The sequence below is a fragment of the Pseudophryne corroboree genome, chromosome 11 (assembly GCF_028390025.1).
Source record: "Pseudophryne corroboree isolate aPseCor3 chromosome 11, aPseCor3.hap2, whole genome shotgun sequence".
Lineage (NCBI taxonomy): Eukaryota > Metazoa > Chordata > Amphibia > Anura > Myobatrachidae > Pseudophryne > Pseudophryne corroboree.
Genome location: NC_086454.1, coordinates 207,369,256 through 207,391,176, shown reverse-complemented (window position 1 = coordinate 207,391,176; position 21,921 = coordinate 207,369,256). Strand labels below are relative to the sequence as shown.

The following is a 21,921-nucleotide window of genomic DNA, read 5'->3' as shown; positions in this document are numbered from 1 at the left end:
TGCCAGTGGTGCTTACTGATCTTCTTATTTAAGACTGATAGGTTTTTAATAGTCAATTATTTATTTTTGAGAAAAAGTGAAGCTGTTTACTGTGTTCTTTGCATTACCAAGTCCAGCAAGAAATGTGCTGGTACTATACAGAGCTGTCAGTATGGATTATCATGCTATATTGCAGAAAATCAATTTGATGCAACTGCTTTACCAACAGTATGTTAATCTTTTCCATTGCTGTTTTGTTGGCTGACTTAAGGAAGATATGCAGTGCATTTGAACCAAAGCAGATGTGTGCTGACAACTTAAATACAAACTCATGTTCGTGTTTTTTCTTTCTTTCTTCCATCCTTTGTAATATCATATTAAATATTAAGGTAGCAGTTTATAATCAATGACTATTGACATAAGAAAAAAAAACAGTAAACAAAGCTGCTCCAGGTGAGGCTTGAACTCACAACCTCGGTATTGCTCAACAGATACTGTTTTACAAGTACCGCGCGCTGACCAATTGCGCCACTGGAGCACTTAACAACATCAGTTGGTTATGCTAGATGTGGATTTTATTCAATACAATCAGTACAGTCATAAGAATTGAAAAAGAAAATCATTTTTGGTGATGAATGATGAGCAACAAACGAACGTGCATGCCAGATGGCACTTGAATAAGCTGTCCACGGTGATAGAAAAGGTTTAAAAAAAACAACAACAATGTTATCATAATAAATGTCATATTTTAGCTTCTGTGGTCATTTTTTGCAAGCTAAACACTGCAAGACTGTTGTACAGTTGAAGCAAGGATAAAATATCAACTCTAGTGATCAGACACTTGCTGTAATGACTTCCAACTCAGACGGGACTTAAATCCCACAACCAATGGCTTAGGACAGGCATGTCCAAACTGTGGCCCTCCAGCTGTGGAGAAACTACACATCCCAACATGCCCTGACACAGCTTTAGCATTCTCTGGCAGCAAAACTGTGTTTGGGCATGCTGGGATATGTAGTTTTACAACAGCTAAGGGGCCGCAGTTTGGACATGCCTGGCTTAGGAGAACAGTGCCTTATCCATTATGCCAGTGGTGCTTACTGATGTCCTTATTTAAGACTGATAGGTTTTTAATAGTCAATTATTTATTTTTGAGAAAAAGTGAAGCTGTTTACTGTGTTCTTTGCATTACCAAATCCAGCAAGAAATGTGCTGGTACTATACAGAGCTGTCAGTATGGATTATCATGCTATATTGCAGAAAATCAATTTGATGCAACTGCTTTACCAACAGTATGTTAATCTTTTCCATTGCTGTTTTGTTGGCTGACTTAAGGAAGATATGCAGTGCATTTGAACCAAAGCAGATGTGGGCTGACAACTTAAATACAAACTCATGTTCGTGTTTGTTTTTTCTTTCTTTCTTCCATCCTTTGTAATATCATATTAAATATTAGGGTAGCAGATTATAATCAATGACTATTGACATAAAAAAAGAAAAAAAACAGTAAACAAAGCTGCTCCAGGTGAGGCTTGCTCAACAGATACTGTCTTATAAGTACCGCGTGCTGACCAATTGCGCCACTGGAGCACTTAGATGTGGTTATGCTAGATGTGGATTTTATTCAATACAATCAGTACAGTCATAAGAATTGAAAAAGAAAATCATTTTTGGTGATGAATGATGATAAACAAATGAATGTGCATGCCAGATGGCACTTGAATAAGCTATCCACAGTGATAGAAAAGGTTTAAAAAAAACAACAACAATGTTATCATAATAAATGTCATTTTTTGCTTCTCTGGTCATTTTTTGCAAGCTAAACACTGCAAGACTGTTGTACAGTTGAAGCAAGGATAAAATATCAACTCTACTGATGAGACACTTGCTGTAATGACTTCCACCTCAGATGGGACTTGGACCCACAACCACTGGCTTAGGAGGACAGTGACTTATCCATTATGCCAGTGGTGCTTACTGATCTTCTTATTTAAGACTGATAGGTTTTTAATAGTCAATTGTTTATTTTTGAGAAAAAGTGAAGCTGTTTACTGTGTTCTTTGCATTACCAAGTCCAGCAAGAAATGTGCTGGTACTATACAGAGCTGTCAGTATGGATTATCATGCTATATTGCAGAAAATCAATTTGATGCAACTGCTTTACCAACAGTATGTTAATCTTTTCCATTGCTGTTTTGTTGGCTGACTTAAGGAAGATATGCAGTGCATTTGAACCAAAGCAGATGTGTGCTGACAACTTAAATACAAACTCATGTTTGTGTTTTTTCTTTCTTTCTTCCATCCTTTGTAATATCATATTAAATATTAAGGTAGCAGTTTATAATCAATGACTATTGACATAAGAAAAAAAAACAGTAAACAAAGCTGCTCCAGGTGAGGCTTGAACTCACAACCTCAGTATTGCTCAACAGATACTGTCTTATAAATACTGCGCGCTGACCAATTGCGCCACTGGAGCACTTAGCAACATCAGTTGGTTATGCTAGATGTGGATTTTATTCAATACAATCAGTACAGTCATAAGAATTGAAAAAGAAAATCATTTTTGGTGATGAATGATGAGCAACAAACGAACGTGCATGCCAGATGGCACTTGAATAAGCTGTCCACGGTGATAGAAAAGGTTTAAAAAAAACAACAACAATGTTATCATAATAAATGTCATATTTTAGCTTCTGTGGTCATTTTTTGCAAGCTAAACACTGCAAGACTGTTGTACAGTTGAAGCAAGGATAAAATATCAACTCTAGTGATGAGACACTTGCTGTAATGACTTCCAACTCAGACGAGACTTAAATCCCACAACCAATGGCTTAGGAAAGGCATGTCCAAACTGTGGCCCTCCAGCTGTGGAGAAACTACACATCCCAACATGCCCTGACACAGCTTTAGCATTCTCTGGCAGCAAAACTGTGTTTGGGCATGCTGGGATATGTAGTTTTACAACAGCTAAGGGGCCGCAGTTTGGACATGCCTGGCTTAGGAGAACAGTGCCTTATCCATTATGCCAGTGGTGCTTACTGATGTCCTTATTTAAGACTGATAGGTTTTTAATAGTCAATTATTTATTTTTGAGAAAAAGTGAAGCTGTTTACTGTGTTCGTTGCATTACCAAATCCAGCAAGAAATGTGCTGGTACTATACAGAGCTGTCAGTATGGATTATCATGCTATATTGCAGAAAATCAATTTGATGCAACTGCTTTACCAACAGTATGTTAATCTTTACCATTGCTGTTTTGTTGGCTGACTTAAGGAAGATATGCAGTGCATTTGAACCAAAGCAGATGTGGGCTGACAACTTAAATACAAACTCATGTTCGTGTTTGTTTTTTCTTTCTTTCTTCCATCCTTTGTAATATCATATTAAATATTAGGGTAGCAGATTATAATCAATGACTATTGACATAAAAAAAGAAAAAAAACAGTAAACAAAGCTGCTCCAGGTGAGGCTTGAACTCACAACCTCAGCATTGCTCAACAGATACTGTTTTATAAATACCGCGTGCTGACCAATTGCGCCACTGGAGCACTTAGATGTGGTTATGCTAGATGTGGATTTTATTCAATACAATCAGTACAGTCATAAGAATTGAAAAAGAAAATCATTTTTGGTGATGAATGATGATAAACAAATGAATGTGCATGCCAGATGGCACTTGAATAAGCTATCCACAGTGATAGAAAAGGTTTAAAAAAAACAACAACAATGTTATCATAATAAATGTCATTTTTTGCTTCTGTGGTCATTTTTTGCAAGCTAAACACTGCAAGACTGTTGTACAGTTGAAGCAAGGATAAAATATCAACTCTACTGATGAGACACTTGCTGTAATGACTTCCACCCCAGATGGGACTTGGACCCACAACCACTGGCTTAGGAGGACAGTGACTTATCCATTATGCCAGTGGTGCTTACTGATCTTCTTATTTAAGACTGATAGGTTTTTAATAGTCAATTATTTATTTTTGAGAAAAAGTGAAGCTGTTTACTGTGTTCTTTGCATTACCAAGTCCAGCAAGAAATGTGCTGGTACTATACAGAGCTGTCAGTATGGATTATCATGCTATATTGCAGAAAATCAATTTGATGCAACTGCTTTACCAACAGTATGTTAATCTTTTCCATTGCTGTTTTGTTGGCTGACTTAAGGAAGATATGCAGTGCATTTGAACCAAAGCAGATGTGTGCTGACAACTTAAATACAAACTCATGTTCGTGTTTTTTCTTTCTTTCTTCCATCCTTTGTAATATCATATTAAATATTAAGGTAGCAGTTTATAATCAATGACTATTGACATAAGAAAAAAAAACAGTAAACAAAGCTGCTCCAGGTGAGGCTTGAACTCACAACCTCGGTATTGCTCAACAGATACTGTTTTACAAGTACCGCGCGCTGACCAATTGCGCCACTGGAGCACTTAACAACATCAGTTGGTTATGCTAGATGTGGATTTTATTCAATACAATCAGTACAGTCATAAGAATTGAAAAAGAAAATCATTTTTGGTGATGAATGATGAGCAACAAACGAACGTGCATGCCAGATGGCACTTGAATAAGCTGTCCACGGTGATAGAAAAGGTTTAAAAAAAACAACAACAATGTTATCATAATAAATGTCATATTTTAGCTTCTGTGGTCATTTTTTGCAAGCTAAACACTGCAAGACTGTTGTACAGTTGAAGCAAGGATAAAATATCAACTCTAGTGATCAGACACTTGCTGTAATGACTTCCAACTCAGACGGGACTTAAATCCCACAACCAATGGCTTAGGACAGGCATGTCCAAACTGTGGCCCTCCAGCTGTGGAGAAACTACACATCCCAACATGCCCTGACACAGCTTTAGCATTCTCTGGCAGCAAAACTGTGTTTGGGCATGCTGGGATATGTAGTTTTACAACAGCTAAGGGGCCGCAGTTTGGACATGCCTGGCTTAGGAGAACAGTGCCTTATCCATTATGCCAGTGGTGCTTACTGATGTCCTTATTTAAGACTGATAGGTTTTTAATAGTCAATTATTTATTTTTGAGAAAAAGTGAAGCTGTTTACTGTGTTCTTTGCATTACCAAATCCAGCAAGAAATGTGCTGGTACTATACAGAGCTGTCAGTATGGATTATCATGCTATATTGCAGAAAATCAATTTGATGCAACTGCTTTACCAACAGTATGTTAATCTTTTCCATTGCTGTTTTGTTGGCTGACTTAAGGAAGATATGCAGTGCATTTGAACCAAAGCAGATGTGGGCTGACAACTTAAATACAAACTCATGTTCGTGTTTGTTTTTTCTTTCTTTCTTCCATCCTTTGTAATATCATATTAAATATTAGGGTAGCAGATTATAATCAATGACTATTGACATAAAAAAAGAAAAAAAACAGTAAACAAAGCTGCTCCAGGTGAGGCTTGCTCAACAGATACTGTCTTATAAGTACCGCGTGCTGACCAATTGCGCCACTGGAGCACTTAGATGTGGTTATGCTAGATGTGGATTTTATTCAATACAATCAGTACAGTCATAAGAATTGAAAAAGAAAATCATTTTTGGTGATGAATGATGATAAACAAATGAATGTGCATGCCAGATGGCACTTGAATAAGCTATCCACAGTGATAGAAAAGGTTTAAAAAAAACAACAACAATGTTATCATAATAAATGTCATTTTTTGCTTCTCTGGTCATTTTTTGCAAGCTAAACACTGCAAGACTGTTGTACAGTTGAAGCAAGGATAAAATATCAACTCTACTGATGAGACACTTGCTGTAATGACTTCCACCTCAGATGGGACTTGGACCCACAACCACTGGCTTAGGAGGACAGTGACTTATCCATTATGCCAGTGGTGCTTACTGATCTTCTTATTTAAGACTGATAGGTTTTTAATAGTCAATTGTTTATTTTTGAGAAAAAGTGAAGCTGTTTACTGTGTTCTTTGCATTACCAAGTCCAGCAAGAAATGTGCTGGTACTATACAGAGCTGTCAGTATGGATTATCATGCTATATTGCAGAAAATCAATTTGATGCAACTGCTTTACCAACAGTATGTTAATCTTTTCCATTGCTGTTTTGTTGGCTGACTTAAGGAAGATATGCAGTGCATTTGAACCAAAGCAGATGTGTGCTGACAACTTAAATACAAACTCATGTTTGTGTTTTTTCTTTCTTTCTTCCATCCTTTGTAATATCATATTAAATATTAAGGTAGCAGTTTATAATCAATGACTATTGACATAAGAAAAAAAAACAGTAAACAAAGCTGCTCCAGGTGAGGCTTGAACTCACAACCTCAGTATTGCTCAACAGATACTGTCTTATAAATACTGCGCGCTGACCAATTGCGCCACTGGAGCACTTAGCAACATCCGTTGGTTATGCTAGATGTGGATTTTATTCAATACAATCAGTACAGTCATAAGAATTGAAAAAGAAAATCATTTTTGGTGATGAATGATGAGCAACAAACGAACGTGCATGCCAGATGGCACTTGAATAAGCTGTCCACGGTGATAGAAAAGGTTTAAAAAAAACAACAACAATGTTATCATAATAAATGTCATATTTTAGCTTCTGTGGTCATTTTTTGCAAGCTAAACACTGCAAGACTGTTGTACAGTTGAAGCAAGGATAAAATATCAACTCTAGTGATGAGACACTTGCTGTAATGACTTCCAACTCAGACGGGACTTAAATCCCACAACCAATGGCTTAGGACAGGCATGTCCAAACTGTGGCCCTCCAGCTGTGGAGAAACTACACATCCCAACATGCCCTGACACAGCTTTAGCATTCTCTTGCAGCAAAACTGTGTTTGGGCATGCTGGGATATGTAGTTTTACAACAGCTAAGGGGCCGCAGTTTGGACATGCCTGGCTTAGGAGAACAGTGCCTTATCCATTATGCCAGTGGTGCTTACTGATATCCTTATTTAAGACTGATAGGTTTTTAATAGTCAATTATTTATTTTTGAGAAAAAGTGAAGCTGTTTACTGTGTTCTTTGCATTACCAAGTCCAGCAAGAAATGTGCTGGTACTATCCAGAGCTGTGAGTATGGATTATCATGCTATATTGCAGAAAATCAATTTGATGCAACTGCTTTACCAACAGAATGTTAATCTTTTCCATTGCTGTTTTGTTGGCTGACTGAAGGAAGATATGCAGTGCATTTGAACCAAAGCAGATGTGTGCTGACAACTTAAATGCACAATCATGTTTGTGTTTTTTCTTTCTTTCTTCCATTCTTCTTTCTTAATTAAATATTAAGGTAGCAGATTATAATCAATGACTATTGACATAAGAAAAAGAAAAAAAAAGTAAGCAAAGTTGCTCCAGGTGAGGCTTGAACTCACAACCTCGGCATTGCTCAACAGATACTGTCTTATAAGTACCGTGCGCTGACCAATTGCGCCACTGGAGCACTTAGCAGCATCAGTTGGTTATGCAAGATGTGGACTTTATTCAATACAATCAGTACAGTCATAAGAATTGAAAAAGAAAATCATTATTGGTGATGAATTATGAGCAACAAACGAACGTGCATGCCAGATGGCACTTGAATAAGCTGTCCACGGTGATAGAAAAGGTTTAAAAAAAACTACAACAATGATATCATAATAAATGTCATATTTTAGCTTCTGTGGTCATTTTTTACAAGCTAAACACTGCAAGACTATTTTACAGTTGAAGCAAGGATAAAATATCAACTCTAGTGATGAGACACTTGCTGTAATGACTTCCAACTCAGACGGGACTTAAATCCCACAACCAATGGCTTAGGACAGGCATGTCCAAACTGTGGCCCTCCAGCTGTGGAGAAACTACACATCCCAACATGCCCTGACACAGCTTTAGCATTCTCTTGCAGCAAAACTGTGTTTGGGCATGCTGGGATATGTAGTTTTACAACAGCTAAGGGGCCGCAGTTTGGACATGCCTGGCTTAGGAGAACAGTGCCTTATCCATTATGCCAGTGGTGCTTACTGATATCCTTATTTAAGACTGATAGGTTTTTAATAGTCAATTATTTATTTTTGAGAAAAAGTGAAGCTGTTTACTGTGTTCTTTGCATTACCAAGTCCAGCAAGAAATGTTCTGGTACTATCCAGAGCTGTGAGTATGGATTATCATGCTATATTGCAGAAAATCAATTTGATGCAACTGCTTTACCAACAGAATGTTAATCTTTTCCATTGCTGTTTTGTTGGCTGACTGAAGGAAGATATGCAGTGCATTTGAACCAAAGCAGATGTGTGCTGACAACTTAAATGCACAATCATGTTTGTGTTTTTTCTTTCTTTCTTCCATTCTTCTTTCTTAATTAAATATTAAGGTAGCAGATTATAATCAATGACTATTGACATAAGAAAAAGAAAAAAAACAGTAAGCAAAGTTGCTCCAGGTGAGGCTTGAACTCACAACCTCGGCATTGCTCAACAGATACTGTCTTATAAGTACCGTGCGCTGACCAATTGCGCCACTGGAGCACTTAGCAGCATCAGTTGGTTATGCAAGATGTGGACTTTATTCAATACAATCAGTACAGTCATAAGAATTGAAAAAGAAAATCATTTTTGGTGATGAATGATGAGCAACAAACGAACGTGCATGCCAGATGGCACTTGAATAAGCTGTCCACGGTGATTGAAAAGGTTTAAAAAAAAACAACAACAGTGTTATCATAATAAATGTCATATTTTAGCTTCTGTGGTCATTTTTTGCAAGCTAAACACTGCAAGACTGTTTTACAGATGAAGCAAGGATAAAATATCAACTCCAGTGATGAGACACTTGCTGTAATGACTTCCAACTCAGACGGGACTTAAACCCACAACCACTGGCTTAGGAGAACAGTGCCTTATCCATTATGCCAGTGGTGCTTACTGATGTCCTTATTTAAGACTGATAGGTTTTTAATAGTCAATTATTTATTTTTGAGAAAAAGTGGAGCTGTTTACTGTGTTCGTTGCATTACCAAATCCAGCAAGAAATGTGCTGGTACTATACAGAGCTGTCAGTATGGATTATCATGCTATATTGCAGAAAATCAATTTGATGCAACTGCTTTACCAACAGTATGTTAATCTTTACCATTGCTGTTTTGTTGGCTGACTTAAGGAAGATATGCAGTGCATTTGAACCAAAGCAGATGTGGGCTGACAACTTAAATACAAACTCATGTTCGTGTTTGTTTTTTCTTTCTTTCTTCCATCCTTTGTAATATCATATTAAATATTAGGGTAGCAGATTATAATCAATGACTATTGACATAAAAAAAGAAAAAAAACAGTAAACAAAGCTGCTCCAGGTGAGGCTTGAACTCACAACCTCAGCATTGCTCAACAGATACTGTTTTATAAATACCGCGTGCTGACCAATTGCGCCACTGGAGCACTTAGATGTGGTTATGCTAGATGTGGATTTTATTCAATACAATCAGTACAGTCATAAGAATTGAAAAAGAAAATCATTTTTGGTGATGAATGATGATAAACAAATGAATGTGCATGCCAGATGGCACTTGAATAAGCTATCCACAGTGATAGAAAAGGTTTAAAAAAAACAACTACAATGTTATCATAATAAATGTCATTTTTTGCTTCTGTGGTCATTTTTTGCAAGCTAAACACTGCAAGACTGTTGTACAGTTGAAGCAAGGATAAAATATCAACTCTACTGATGAGACACTTGCTGTAATGACTTCCACCCCAGATGGGACTTGGACCCACAACCACTGGCTTAGGAGGACAGTGACTTATCCATTATGCCAGTGGTGCTTACTGATCTTCTTATTTAAGACTGATAGGTTTTTAATAGTCAATTATTTATTTTTGAGAAAAAGTGAAGCTGTTTACTGTGTTCTTTGCATTACCAAGTCCAGCAAGAAATGTGCTGGTACTATACAGAGCTGTCAGTATGGATTATCATGCTATATTGCAGAAAATCAATTTGATGCAACTGCTTTACCAACAGTATGTTAATCTTTTCCATTGCTGTTTTGTTGGCTGACTTAAGGAAGATATGCAGTGCATTTGAACCAAAGCAGATGTGTGCTGACAACTTAAATACAAACTCATGTTCATATGTAATATCATATTAAATATTAAGGTAGCAGTTTATAATCAATGACTATTGACATAAGAAAAAAAAACAGTAAACAAACCTGCTCCAGGTGAGGCTTGAACTCACAACCTCGGTATTGCTCAACAGATACTGTTTTACAAGTACCGCGCGCTGACCAATTGCGCCACTGGAGCACTTAACAACATCAGTTGGTTATGCTAGATGTGGATTTTATTCAATACAATCAGTACAGTCATAAGAATTGAAAAAGAAAATCATTTTTGGTGATGAATGATGAGCAACAAACGAACGTGCATGCCAGATGGCACTTGAATAAGCTGTCCACGGTGATAGAAAAGGTTTAAAAAAAACAACAACAATGTTATCATAATAAATGTCATATTTTAGCTTCTGTGGTCATTTTTTGCAAGCTAAACACTGCAAGACTGTTGTACAGTTGAAGCAAGGATAAAATATCAACTCTAGTGATCAGACACTTCCTGTAATGACTTCCAACTCAGACGGGACTTAAATCCCACAACCAATGGCTTAGGACAGGCATGTCCAAACTGTGGCCCTCCAGCTGTGGAGAAACTACACATCCCAACATGCCCTGACACAGCTTTAGCATTCTCTGGCAGCAAAACTGTGTTTGGGCATGCTGGGATATGTAGTTTTACAACAGCTAAGGGGCCGCAGTTTGGACATGCCTGGCTTAGGAGAACAGTGCCTTATCCATTATGCCAGTGGTGCTTACTGATGTCCTTATTTAAGACTGATAGGTTTTTAATAGTCAATTATTTATTTTTGAGAAAAAGTGAAGCTGTTTACTGTGTTCTTTGCATTACCAAATCCAGCAAGAAATGTGCTGGTACTATACAGAGCTGTCAGTATGGATTATCATGCTATATTGCAGAAAATCAATTTGATGCAACTGCTTTACCAACAGTATGTTAATCTTTTCCATTGCTGTTTTGTTGGCTGACTTAAGGAAGATATGCAGTGCATTTGAACCAAAGCAGATGTGGCTGACAACTTAAATACAAACTCATGTTCGTGTTTGTTTTTTCTTTCTTTCTTCCATCCTTTGTAATATCATATTAAATATTAGGGTAGCAGATTATAATCAATGACTATTGACATAAAAAAAGAAAAAAAACAGTAAACAAAGCTGCTCCAGGTGAGGCTTGCTCAACAGATACTGTCTTATAAGTACCGCGTGCTGACCAATTGCGCCACTGGAGCACTTAGATGTGGTTATGCTAGATGTGGATTTTATTCAATACAATCAGTACAGTCATAAGAATTGAAAAAGAAAATCATTTTTGGTGATGAATGATGATAAACAAATGAATGTGCATGCCAGATGGCACTTGAATAAGCTATCCACAGTGATAGAAAAGGTTTAAAAAAAACAACAACAATGTTATCATAATAAATGTCATTTTTTGCTTCTCTGGTCATTTTTTGCAAGCTAAACACTGCAAGACTGTTGTACAGTTGAAGCAAGGATAAAATATCAACTCTACTGATGAGACACTTGCTGTAATGACTTCCACCTCAGATGGGACTTGGACCCACAACCACTGGCTTAGGAGGACAGTGACTTATCCATTATGCCAGTGGTGCTTACTGATCTTCTTATTTAAGACTGATAGGTTTTTAATAGTCAATTGTTTATTTTTGAGAAAAAGTGAAGCTGTTTACTGTCTTCTTTGCATTACCAAGTCCAGCAAGAAATGTGCTGGTACTATACAGAGCTGTCAGTATGGATTATCATGCTATATTGCAGAAAATCAATTTGATGCAACTGCTTTACCAACAGTATGTTAATCTTTTCCATTGCTGTTTTGTTGGCTGACTTAAGGAAGATATGCAGTGCATTTGAACCAAAGCAGATGTGTGCTGACAACTTAAATACAAACTCATGTTTGTGTTTTTTCTTTCTTTCTTCCATCCTTTGTAATATCATATTAAATATTAAGGTAGCAGTTTATAATCAATGACTATTGACATAAGAAAAAAAAACAGTAAACAAAGCTGCTCCAGGTGAGGCTTGAACTCACAACCTCAGTATTGCTCAACAGATACTGTCTTATAAATACTGCGCGCTGACCAATTGCGCCACTGGAGCACTTAGCAACATCAGTTGGTTATGCTAGATGTGGATTTTATTCAATACAATCAGTACAGTCATAAGAATTGAAAAAGAAAATCATTTTTGGTGATGAATGATGAGCAACAAACGAACGTGCATGCCAGATGGCACTTGAATAAGCTGTCCACGGTGATAGAAAAGGTTTAAAAAAAACAACAACAATGTTATCATAATAAATGTCATATTTTAGCTTCTGTGGTCATTTTTTGCAAGCTAAACACTGCAAGACTGTTGTACAGTTGAAGCAAGGATAAAATATCAACTCTAGTGATGAGACACTTGCTGTAATGACTTCCAACTCAGACGGGACTTAAATCCCACAACCAATGGCTTAGGACAGGCATGTCCAAACTGTGGCCCTCCAGCTGTGGAGAAACTACACATCCCAACATGCCCTGACACAGCTTTAGCATTCTCTTGCAGCAAAACTGTGTTTGGGCATGCTGGGATATGTAGTTTTACAACAGCTAAGGGGCCGCAGTTTGGACATGCCTGGCTTAGGAGAACAGTGCCTTATCCATTATGCCAGTGGTGCTTACTGATATCCTTATTTAAGACTGATAGGTTTTTAATAGTCAATTATTTATTTTTGAGAAAAAGTGAAGCTGTTTACTGTGTTCTTTGCATTACCAACTCCAGCAAGAAATGTGCTGGTACTATCCAGAGCTGTGAGTATGGATTATCATGCTATATTGCAGAAAATCAATTTGATGCAACTGCTTTACCAACAGAATGTTAATCTTTTCCATTGCTGTTTTGTTGGCTGACTGAAGGAAGATATGCAGTGCATTTGAACCAAAGCAGATGTGTGCTGACAACTTAAATGCACAATCATGTTTGTGTTTTTTCTTTCTTTCTTCCATTCTTCTTTCTTAATTAAATATTAAGGTAGCAGATTATAATCAATGACTATTGACATAAGAAAAAGAAAAAAAACAGTAAGCAAAGTTGCTCCAGGTGAGGCTTGAACTCACAACCTCGGCATTGCTCAACAGATACTGTCTTATAAGTACCGTGCGCTGACCAATTGCGCCACTGGAGCACTTAGCAGCATCAGTTGGTTATGCAAGATGTGGACTTTATTCAATACAATCAGTACAGTCATAAGAATTGAAAAAGAAAATCATTTTTGGTGATGAATGATGAGCAACAAACGAACGTGCATGCCAGATGGCACTTGAATAAGCTGTCCACGGTGATAGAAAAGGTTTAAAAAAAAAACAACAACAGTGTTATCATAATAAATGTCATATTTTAGCTTCTGTGGTCATTTTTTGCAAGCTAAACACTGCAAGACTGTTTTACAGTTGAAGCAAGGATAAAATATCAACTCCAGTGATGAGACACTTGCTGTAATGACTTCCAACTCAGACGGGACTTAAACCCACAACCACTGGCTTAGGAGAACAGTGCCTTATCCATTATGCCAGTGGTGCTTACTGATGTCCTTATTTAAGACTGATAGGTTTTTAATAGTCAATTATTTATTTTTGAGAAAAAGTGAAGCTGTTTACTGTGTTCGTTGCATTACCAAATCCAGCAAGAAATGTGCTGGTACTATACAGAGCTGTCAGTATGGATTATCATGCTATATTGCAGAAAATCAATTTGATGCAACTGCTTTACCAACAGTATGTTAATCTTTACCATTGCTGTTTTGTTGGCTGACTTAAGGAAGATATGCAGTGCATTTGAACCAAAGCAGATGTGGGCTGACAACTTAAATACAAACTCATGTTCGTGTTTGTTTTTTCTTTCTTTCTTCCATCCTTTGTAATATCATATTAAATATTAGGGTAGCAGATTATAATCAATGACTATTGACATAAAAAAAGAAAAAAAACAGTAAACAAAGCTGCTCCAGGTGAGGCTTGAACTCACAACCTCAGCATTGCTCAACAGATACTGTTTTATAAATACCGCGTGCTGACCAATTGCGCCACTGGAGCACTTAGATGTGGTTATGCTAGATGTGGATTTTATTCAATACAATCAGTACAGTCATAAGAATTGAAAAAGAAAATCATTTTTGGTGATGAATGATGATAAACAAATGAATGTGCATGCCAGATGGCACTTGAATAAGCTATCCACAGTGATAGAAAAGGTTTAAAAAAAACAACAACAATGTTATCATAATAAATGTCATTTTTTGCTTCTGTGGTCATTTTTTGCAAGCTAAACACTGCAAGACTGTTGTACAGTTGAAGCAAGGATAAAATATCAACTCTACTGATGAGACACTTGCTGTAATGACTTCCACCCCAGATGGGACTTGGACCCACAACCACTGGCTTAGGAGGACAGTGACTTATCCATTATGCCAGTGGTGCTTACTGATCTTCTTATTTAAGACTGATAGGTTTTTAATAGTCAATTATTTATTTTTGAGAAAAAGTGAAGCTGTTTACTGTGTTCTTTGCATTACCAAGTCCAGCAAGAAATGTGCTGGTACTATACAGAGCTGTCAGTATGGATTATCATGCTATATTGCAGAAAATCAATTTGATGCAACTGCTTTACCAACAGTATGTTAATCTTTTCCATTGCTGTTTTGTTGGCTGACTTAAGGAAGATATGCAGTGCATTTGAACCAAAGCAGATGTGTGCTGACAACTTAAATACAAACTCATGTTCATATGTAATATCATAATAAATATTAAGGTAGCAGTTTATAATCAATGACTATTGACATAAGAAAAAAAAACAGTAAACAAAGCTGCTCCAGGTGAGGCTTGAACTCACAACCTCGGTATTGCTCAACAGATACTGTTTTACAAGTACCGCGCGCTGACCAATTGCACCACTGGAGCACTTAACAACATCAGTTGGTTATGCTAGATGTGGATTTTATTCAATACAATCAGTACAGTCATAAGAATTGAAAAAGAAAATCATTTTTGGTGATGAATGATGAGCAACAAACGAACGTGCATGCCAGATGGCACTTGAATAAGCTGTCCACGGTGATAGAAAAGGTTTAAAAAAAACAACAACAATGTTATCATAATAAATGTCATATTTTAGCTTCTGTGGTCATTTTTTGCAAGCTAAACACTGCAAGACTGTTGTACAGTTGAAGCAAGGATAAAATATCAACTCTAGTGATCAGACACTTGCTGTAATGACTTCCAACTCAGACGGGACTTAAATCCCACAACCAATGGCTTAGGACAGGCATGTCCAAACTGTGGCCCTCCAGCTGTGGAGAAACTACACATCCCAACATGCCCTGACACAGCTTTAGCATTCTCTGGCAGCAAAACTGTGTTTGGGCATGCTGGGATATGTAGTTTTACAACAGCTAAGGGGCCGCAGTTTGGACATGCCTGGCTTAGGAGAACAGTGCCTTATCCATTATGCCAGTGGTGCTTACTGATGTCCTTATTTAAGACTGATAGGTTTTTAATAGTCAATTATTTATTTTTGAGAAAAAGTGAAGCTGTTTACTGTGTTCTTTGCATTACCAAATCCAGCAAGAAATGTGCTGGTACTATACAGAGCTGTCAGTATGGATTATCATGCTATATTGCAGAAAATCAATTTGATGCAACTGCTTTACCAACAGTATGTTAATCTTTTCCATTGCTGTTTTGTTGGCTGACTTAAGGAAGATATGCAGTGCATTTGAACCAAAGCAGATGTGGGCTGACAACTTAAATACAAACTCATGTTCGTGTTTGTTTTTTCTTTCTTTCTTCCATCCTTTGTAATATCATATTAAATATTAGGGTAGCAGATTATAATCAATGACTATTGACATAAAAAAAGAAAAAAAACAGTAAACAAAGCTGCTCCAGGTGAGGCTTGCTCAACAGATACTGTCTTATAAGTACCGCGTGCTGACCAATTGCGCCACTGGAGCACTTAGATGTGGTTATGCTAGATGTGGATTTTATTCAATACAATCAGTACAGTCATAAGAATTGAAAAAGAAAATCATTTTTGGTGATGAATGATGATAAACAAATGAATGTGCATGCCAGATGGCACTTGAATAAGCTATCCACAGTGATAGAAAAGGTTTAAAAAAAACAACAACAATGTTATCATAATAAATGTCATTTTTTGCTTCTCTGGTCATTTTTTGCAAGCTAAACACTGCAAGACTGTTGTACAGTTGAAGCAAGGATAAAATATCAACTCTACTGATGAGACACTTGCTGTAATGACTTCCACCTCAGATGGGACTTGGACCCACAACCACTGGCTTAGGAGGACAGTGACTTATCCATTATGCCAGTGGTGCTTACTGATCTTCTTATTTAAGACTGATAGGTTTTTAATAGTCAATTGTTTATTTTTGAGAAAAAGTGAAGCTGTTTACTGTGTTCTTTGCATTACCAAGTCCAGCAAGAAATGTGCTGGTACTATACAGAGCTGTCAGTATGGATTATCATGCTATATTGCAGAAAATCAATTTGATGCAACTGCTTTACCAACAGTATGTTAATCTTTTCCATTGCTGTTTTGTTGGCTGACTTAAGGAAGATATGCAGTGCATTTGAACCAAAGCAGATGTGTGCTGACAACTTAAATACAAACTCATGTTTGTGTTTTTTCTTTCTTTCTTCCATCCTTTGTAATATCATATTAAATATTAAGGTAGCAGTTTATAATCAATGACTATTGACATAAGAAAAAAAACAGTAAACAAAGCTGCTCCAGGTGAGGCTTGAACTCACAACCTCAGTATTGCTCAACAGATACTGTCTTATAAATACTGCGCGCTGACCAATTGCGCCACTGGAGCACTTAGCAACATCCATTGGTTATGCTAGATGTGGATTTTATTCAATACAATCAGTACAGTCATAAGAATTGAAAAAGAAAATCATTTTTGGTGATGAATGATGAGCAACAAACGAACGTGCATGCCAGATGGCACTTGAATAAGCTGTCCACGGTGATAGAAAAGGTTTAAAAAAAACAACAACAATGTTATCATAATAAATGTCATATTTTAGCTTCTGTGGTCATTTTTTGCAAGCTAAACACTGCAAGACTGTTGTACAGTTGAAGCAAGGATAAAATATCAACTCTAGTGATGAGACACTTGCTGTAATGACTTCCAACTCAGACGGGACTTAAATCCCACAACCAATGGCTTAGGACAGGCATGTCCAAACTGTGGCCCTCCAGCTGTGGAGAAACTACACATCCCAACATGCCCTGACACAGCTTTAGCATTCTCTTGCAGCAAAACTGTGTTTGGGCATGCTGGGATATGTAGTTTTACAACAGCTAAGGGGCCGCAGTTTGGACATGCCTGGCTTAGGAGAACAGTGCCTTATCCATTATGCCAGTGGTGCTTACTGATATCCTTATTTAAGACTGATAGGTTTTTAATAGTCAATTATTTATTTTTGAGAAAAAGTGAAGCTGTTTACTGTGTTCTTTGCATTACCAAGTCCAGCAAGAAATGTGCTGGTACTATCCAGAGCTGTGAGTATGGATTATCATGCTATATTGCAGAAAATCAATTTGATGCAACTGCTTTACCAACAGAATGTTAATCTTTTCCATTGCTGTTTTGTTGGCTGACTGAAGGAAGATATGCAGTGCATTTGAACCAAAGCAGATGTGTGCTGACAACTTAAATGCACAATCATGTTTGTGTTTTTTCTTTCTTTCTTCCATTCTTCTTTCTTAATTAAATATTAAGGTAGCAGATTATAATCAATGACTATTGACATAAGAAAAAGAAAAAAAAAGTAAGCAAAGTTGCTCCAGGTGAGGCTTGAACTCACAACCTCGGCATTGCTCAACAGATACTGTCTTATAAGTACCGTGCGCTGACCAATTGCGCCACTGGAGCACTTAGCAGCATCAGTTGGTTATGCAAGATGTGGACTTTATTCAATACAATCAGTACAGTCATAAGAATTGAAAAAGAAAATCATTTTTGGTGATGAATTATGAGCAACAAACGAACGTGCATGCCAGATGGCACTTGAATAAGCTGTCCACGGTGATAGAAAAGGTTTAAAAAAAAACTACAACAATGATATCATAATAAATGTCATATTTTAGCTTCTGTGGTCATTTTTTACAAGCTAAACACTGCAAGACTATTTTACAGTTGAAGCAAGGATAAAATATCAACTCTAGTGATGAGACACTTGCTGTAATTACTTCCACCCCAGATGAGACTTGGACCCACAACCACTGGCTTAGGAGGACAGTGACTTATCCATTATGCCAGTGGTGCTTACTGATGTACTTATTTAAGACTGTTAGGTTTTTAATAGTCAATTATTTATTTTTGAGAAAAAGTGAAGCTGTTTACTGTGTTCTTTGCATTACCAAGTCCAGCAAGAAATGTGCTGGTACTATCCAGAGCTGTCAGTATGGATTATAATGCTATATTGCAGAAAATCAATTTGATGCAACTGCTTTACCAACAGTATGTTAATGTTTTCCATTGATGTTTTGTTGGCTGACTGAAGGAAGATATGCAGTGCATTTGAACCAAAGCAGGTGTGTGCTGACAACTGAAATACAAACTCATGTTTGTGTTTTTTCTTTCTTTCTTCCATCCTTTGTAATATCATATTAAATATTAAGGTAGCAGTTTATAATCAATGACTATTGACGTAAGAAAAAGAAAAAAATAGTAAACAAAGCTTCTCAAGGCGAGGCTTGAACTCACAACCTCGGTATTGCTCAACAGATACTGTTTTACAAGTACCTAGCGCAAACCAATTGCACCACTGGAGCACTTTGCAGCATTAATTGGTTATGCTAGATGTGGATTTTATTTAATACAATCAGTACAGTCATAAGAATTGAAAAAGAAAATCGTTTTTGGTGATGAATGATGAGCAACAAAGGAACATGCATGCCAGATGGCACTTGAATAAGCTGTCCACGGTGATAGAAAAGGTTTATAAAAAAAACAACAATGTTATCATAATAAATGTTATATTTAAGCTTCTGTGGTCATTTTTTTACAAGCTAAACACTGCAAGACTGTTTTACAGTTGAAGCAAGGATAAAATATCAACTCTAGTGATGAGACACTTGCTGTAATGACTTCCACCCCAGATGGGACTTGGACCAACAACCCCTGGCTGAGGAGGACAGTGACTTATCCATTATGCCAGTGGTGCTTACTGATGTTCTTATTTAAGACTGTTATGTTTTTAATAGTCAATTATTTATTTTTGGGGAAAAATTGAAGCTGTTTACTGTGTTCTTTGCATTACCAAGTCCAGTAAGAAATGTGCTGGTACTATCCAGAGCTGTCAGTATGGATTATCATGCTATATTGCAGAAAATCAATTTGATGCAACTGCTTTACCAACAGTATGTTAATCTTTTCCATTGCTGTTTTGTTGGCTGACTGAAGGAAGATATGCAGTGCATTTGAACCAAAGCAGATGTGTGCTGACAACTTAAATGCACAATCATGTTTGTGTTTTTTCTTTCTTTCTTCCATCCTTTGTAATATCATATTAAATATTAAGATAGCAGTTTATAATCAATGACTATTGACATAAGAAAAAGAAAAAAACAGTAAGGAAAGCTGCTCCAGGTGAGGCTTGAACTCACAACCTCAGCATTGCTCAACAGTTACTGTCTTATAAGTACCGCGCGCTGACCGATTGCGCCGCTGGAACACTTAGCAGCATTAGTTGGTTATGCTAGATGTGGATTTTATTCAATACAATTAGTACAGTCATAAGAATTGAAAAAGAAAATCATTTTTGGTGATGAATGATGAGCAACAAACGAACGTGCATGCCAGATGGCACTTGAATAAGCTGTCCACGATGATTGAAAAGGTTTAAAAAAAAACAACAACAGTGTTATCATAATAAATGTCATATTTTAGCTTCTGTGGTCATTTTTTGCAAGCTAAACACTGCAAGACTGTTTTACAGTTGAAGCAAGGATAAAATATCAACTCCAGTGATGAGACACTTGCTGTAATGACTTCCAACTCAGACGGGACTTAAACCCACAACCACTGGCTTAGGAGAACAGTGCCTTATCCATTATGCCAGTGGTGCTTACTGATGTCCTTATTTAAGACTGATAGGTTTTTAATAGTCAATTATTTATTTTTGAGAAAAAGTGAAGCTGTTTAATGTGTTCTTTGCATTACCAAGTCCAGCAAGAAATGTGCTGGTACTATACAGAGCTGTCAGTATGGATTATCATGCTATACTGCAGAAAATCAATTTGATGCAACTGCTTTACCAACAGTATGTTAATCTTTTCCATTGCTGTTTTGTTGGCTGACTGAAGGAAGATATGCAGTGCATTTGAACCAAAGCAGATGTGTGCTGACAACTTAAATACAAACTCATGTTTGTGTTTTTTCTTTCTTTCTTCCATCCTTTGTAATATCATATTAAATATTAAGGTAGCAGTTTATAATCAATGACTATTGACATAAGAAAAAGAAAAATACAGTCAACAAAGCTGCTCCAGGTGAGGCTTGAACTCACAACCTTGGCATTGCTCAACAGATACTGTCTTATAAGTACTGCGCGCTGACCAATTGCGCCACTGGAGCACTTAACAACATCAGTTGGTTATGCTAGATGTGGATTTTATTCAATACAATCAGTACAGTCATAAGAATTGAAAAAGAAAATAACTTTTGGTGATGAATGATGAGCAACAAACGAACGTGCATGCCAGATGGCACTTGAATAAGCTGTCCACGGTGATAGAAAAGGTTTAAAAAAAACAACAACAATGTTATCATAATAAATGTCATATTTTAGCTTCTGTGGTCATTTTTTGCAAGCTAAACACTGCAAGACTGTTGTACAGTTGAAGCAAGGATAAAATATCAACTCTAGTGATCAGACACTTGCTGTAATGACTTCCAACTCAGACGAGACTTAAATCCCACAACCAATGGCTTAGGACAGGCATGTCCAAACTGTGGCCCTCCAGCTGTGGAGAAACTACACATCCCAACATGCCCTGACACAGCTTTAGCATTCTCTGGCAGCAAAACTGTGTTTGGGCATGCTGGGATATGTAGTTTTACAACAGCTAAGGGGCCGCAGTTTGGACATGCCTGGCTTAGGAGAACAGTGCCTTATCCATTATGCCAGTGGTGCTTACTGATGTCCTTATTTAAGACTGATAGGTTTTTAATAGTCAATTATTTATTTTTGAGAAAAAGTGAAGCTGTTTACTGTGTTCGTTGCATTACCAAATCCAGCAAGAAATGTGCTGGTACTATACAGAGCTGTCAGTATGGATTATCATGCTATATTGCAGAAAATCAATTTGATGCAACTGCTTTACCAACAGTATGTTAATCTTTACCATTGCTGTTTTGTTGGCTGACTTAAGGAAGATATGCAGTGCATTTGAACCAAAGCAGATGTGGGCTGACAACTTAAATACAAACTCATGTTCGTGTTTGTTTTTTCTTTCTTTCTTCCATCCTTTGTAATATCATATTAAATATTAGGGTAGCAGATTATAATCAATGACTATTGACATAAAAAAAGAAAAAAAAACAGTAAACAAAGCTGCTCCAGGTGAGGCTTGAACTCACAACCTCAGCATTGCTCAACAGATACTGTTTTATAAATACCGCGTGCTGACCAATTGCGCCACTGGAGCACTTAGATGGGGTTATGCTAGATGTGGATTTTATTCAATACAATCAGTACAGTCATAAGAATTGAAAAAGAAAATCATTTTTGGTGATGAATGATGATA

At 37.0% G+C, this 21,921-nt stretch overlaps 12 non-coding genes across 12 annotated transcripts; all 12 read right to left on the bottom strand.

Annotated features, from left to right (window-relative positions):
• Positions 1-424: 424 nt before the first annotated feature.
• TRNAT-UGU (transfer RNA threonine (anticodon UGU)) lies at positions 425-517 on the bottom strand. Its single transcript is given in 2 exon segments — positions 425-460; positions 480-517. It is a non-coding gene; the product is annotated as a tRNA-Thr (tRNA).
• Positions 518-2,365: 1,848 nt separating this feature from the next.
• Positions 2,366-2,458, bottom strand: TRNAI-UAU (transfer RNA isoleucine (anticodon UAU)). The gene is given in 2 exon segments: positions 2,366-2,401; positions 2,421-2,458. It is a non-coding gene; the product is annotated as a tRNA-Ile (tRNA).
• A 1,868-nt stretch (positions 2,459-4,326) lies between these two features.
• On the bottom strand, positions 4,327-4,419 carry TRNAT-UGU (transfer RNA threonine (anticodon UGU)). The gene is given in 2 exon segments: positions 4,327-4,362; positions 4,382-4,419. It is a non-coding gene; the product is annotated as a tRNA-Thr (tRNA).
• Positions 4,420-6,267: 1,848 nt separating this feature from the next.
• TRNAI-UAU (transfer RNA isoleucine (anticodon UAU)) lies at positions 6,268-6,360 on the bottom strand. The gene is given in 2 exon segments: positions 6,268-6,303; positions 6,323-6,360. It is a non-coding gene; the product is annotated as a tRNA-Ile (tRNA).
• A 972-nt stretch (positions 6,361-7,332) lies between these two features.
• Positions 7,333-7,425, bottom strand: TRNAI-UAU (transfer RNA isoleucine (anticodon UAU)). Its single transcript is given in 2 exon segments — positions 7,333-7,368; positions 7,388-7,425. It is a non-coding gene; the product is annotated as a tRNA-Ile (tRNA).
• Positions 7,426-8,398: 973 nt separating this feature from the next.
• Positions 8,399-8,491, bottom strand: TRNAI-UAU (transfer RNA isoleucine (anticodon UAU)). Its single transcript is given in 2 exon segments — positions 8,399-8,434; positions 8,454-8,491. It is a non-coding gene; the product is annotated as a tRNA-Ile (tRNA).
• A 1,677-nt stretch (positions 8,492-10,168) lies between these two features.
• TRNAT-UGU (transfer RNA threonine (anticodon UGU)) lies at positions 10,169-10,261 on the bottom strand. Its single transcript is given in 2 exon segments — positions 10,169-10,204; positions 10,224-10,261. It is a non-coding gene; the product is annotated as a tRNA-Thr (tRNA).
• A 1,847-nt stretch (positions 10,262-12,108) lies between these two features.
• On the bottom strand, positions 12,109-12,201 carry TRNAI-UAU (transfer RNA isoleucine (anticodon UAU)). Its single transcript is given in 2 exon segments — positions 12,109-12,144; positions 12,164-12,201. It is a non-coding gene; the product is annotated as a tRNA-Ile (tRNA).
• Positions 12,202-13,174: 973 nt separating this feature from the next.
• On the bottom strand, positions 13,175-13,267 carry TRNAI-UAU (transfer RNA isoleucine (anticodon UAU)). The gene is given in 2 exon segments: positions 13,175-13,210; positions 13,230-13,267. It is a non-coding gene; the product is annotated as a tRNA-Ile (tRNA).
• Positions 13,268-14,945: 1,678 nt separating this feature from the next.
• Positions 14,946-15,038, bottom strand: TRNAT-UGU (transfer RNA threonine (anticodon UGU)). The gene is given in 2 exon segments: positions 14,946-14,981; positions 15,001-15,038. It is a non-coding gene; the product is annotated as a tRNA-Thr (tRNA).
• A 1,847-nt stretch (positions 15,039-16,885) lies between these two features.
• On the bottom strand, positions 16,886-16,978 carry TRNAI-UAU (transfer RNA isoleucine (anticodon UAU)). The gene is given in 2 exon segments: positions 16,886-16,921; positions 16,941-16,978. It is a non-coding gene; the product is annotated as a tRNA-Ile (tRNA).
• A 972-nt stretch (positions 16,979-17,950) lies between these two features.
• On the bottom strand, positions 17,951-18,043 carry TRNAI-UAU (transfer RNA isoleucine (anticodon UAU)). Its single transcript is given in 2 exon segments — positions 17,951-17,986; positions 18,006-18,043. It is a non-coding gene; the product is annotated as a tRNA-Ile (tRNA).
• Positions 18,044-21,921: the final 3,878 nt, after the last annotated feature.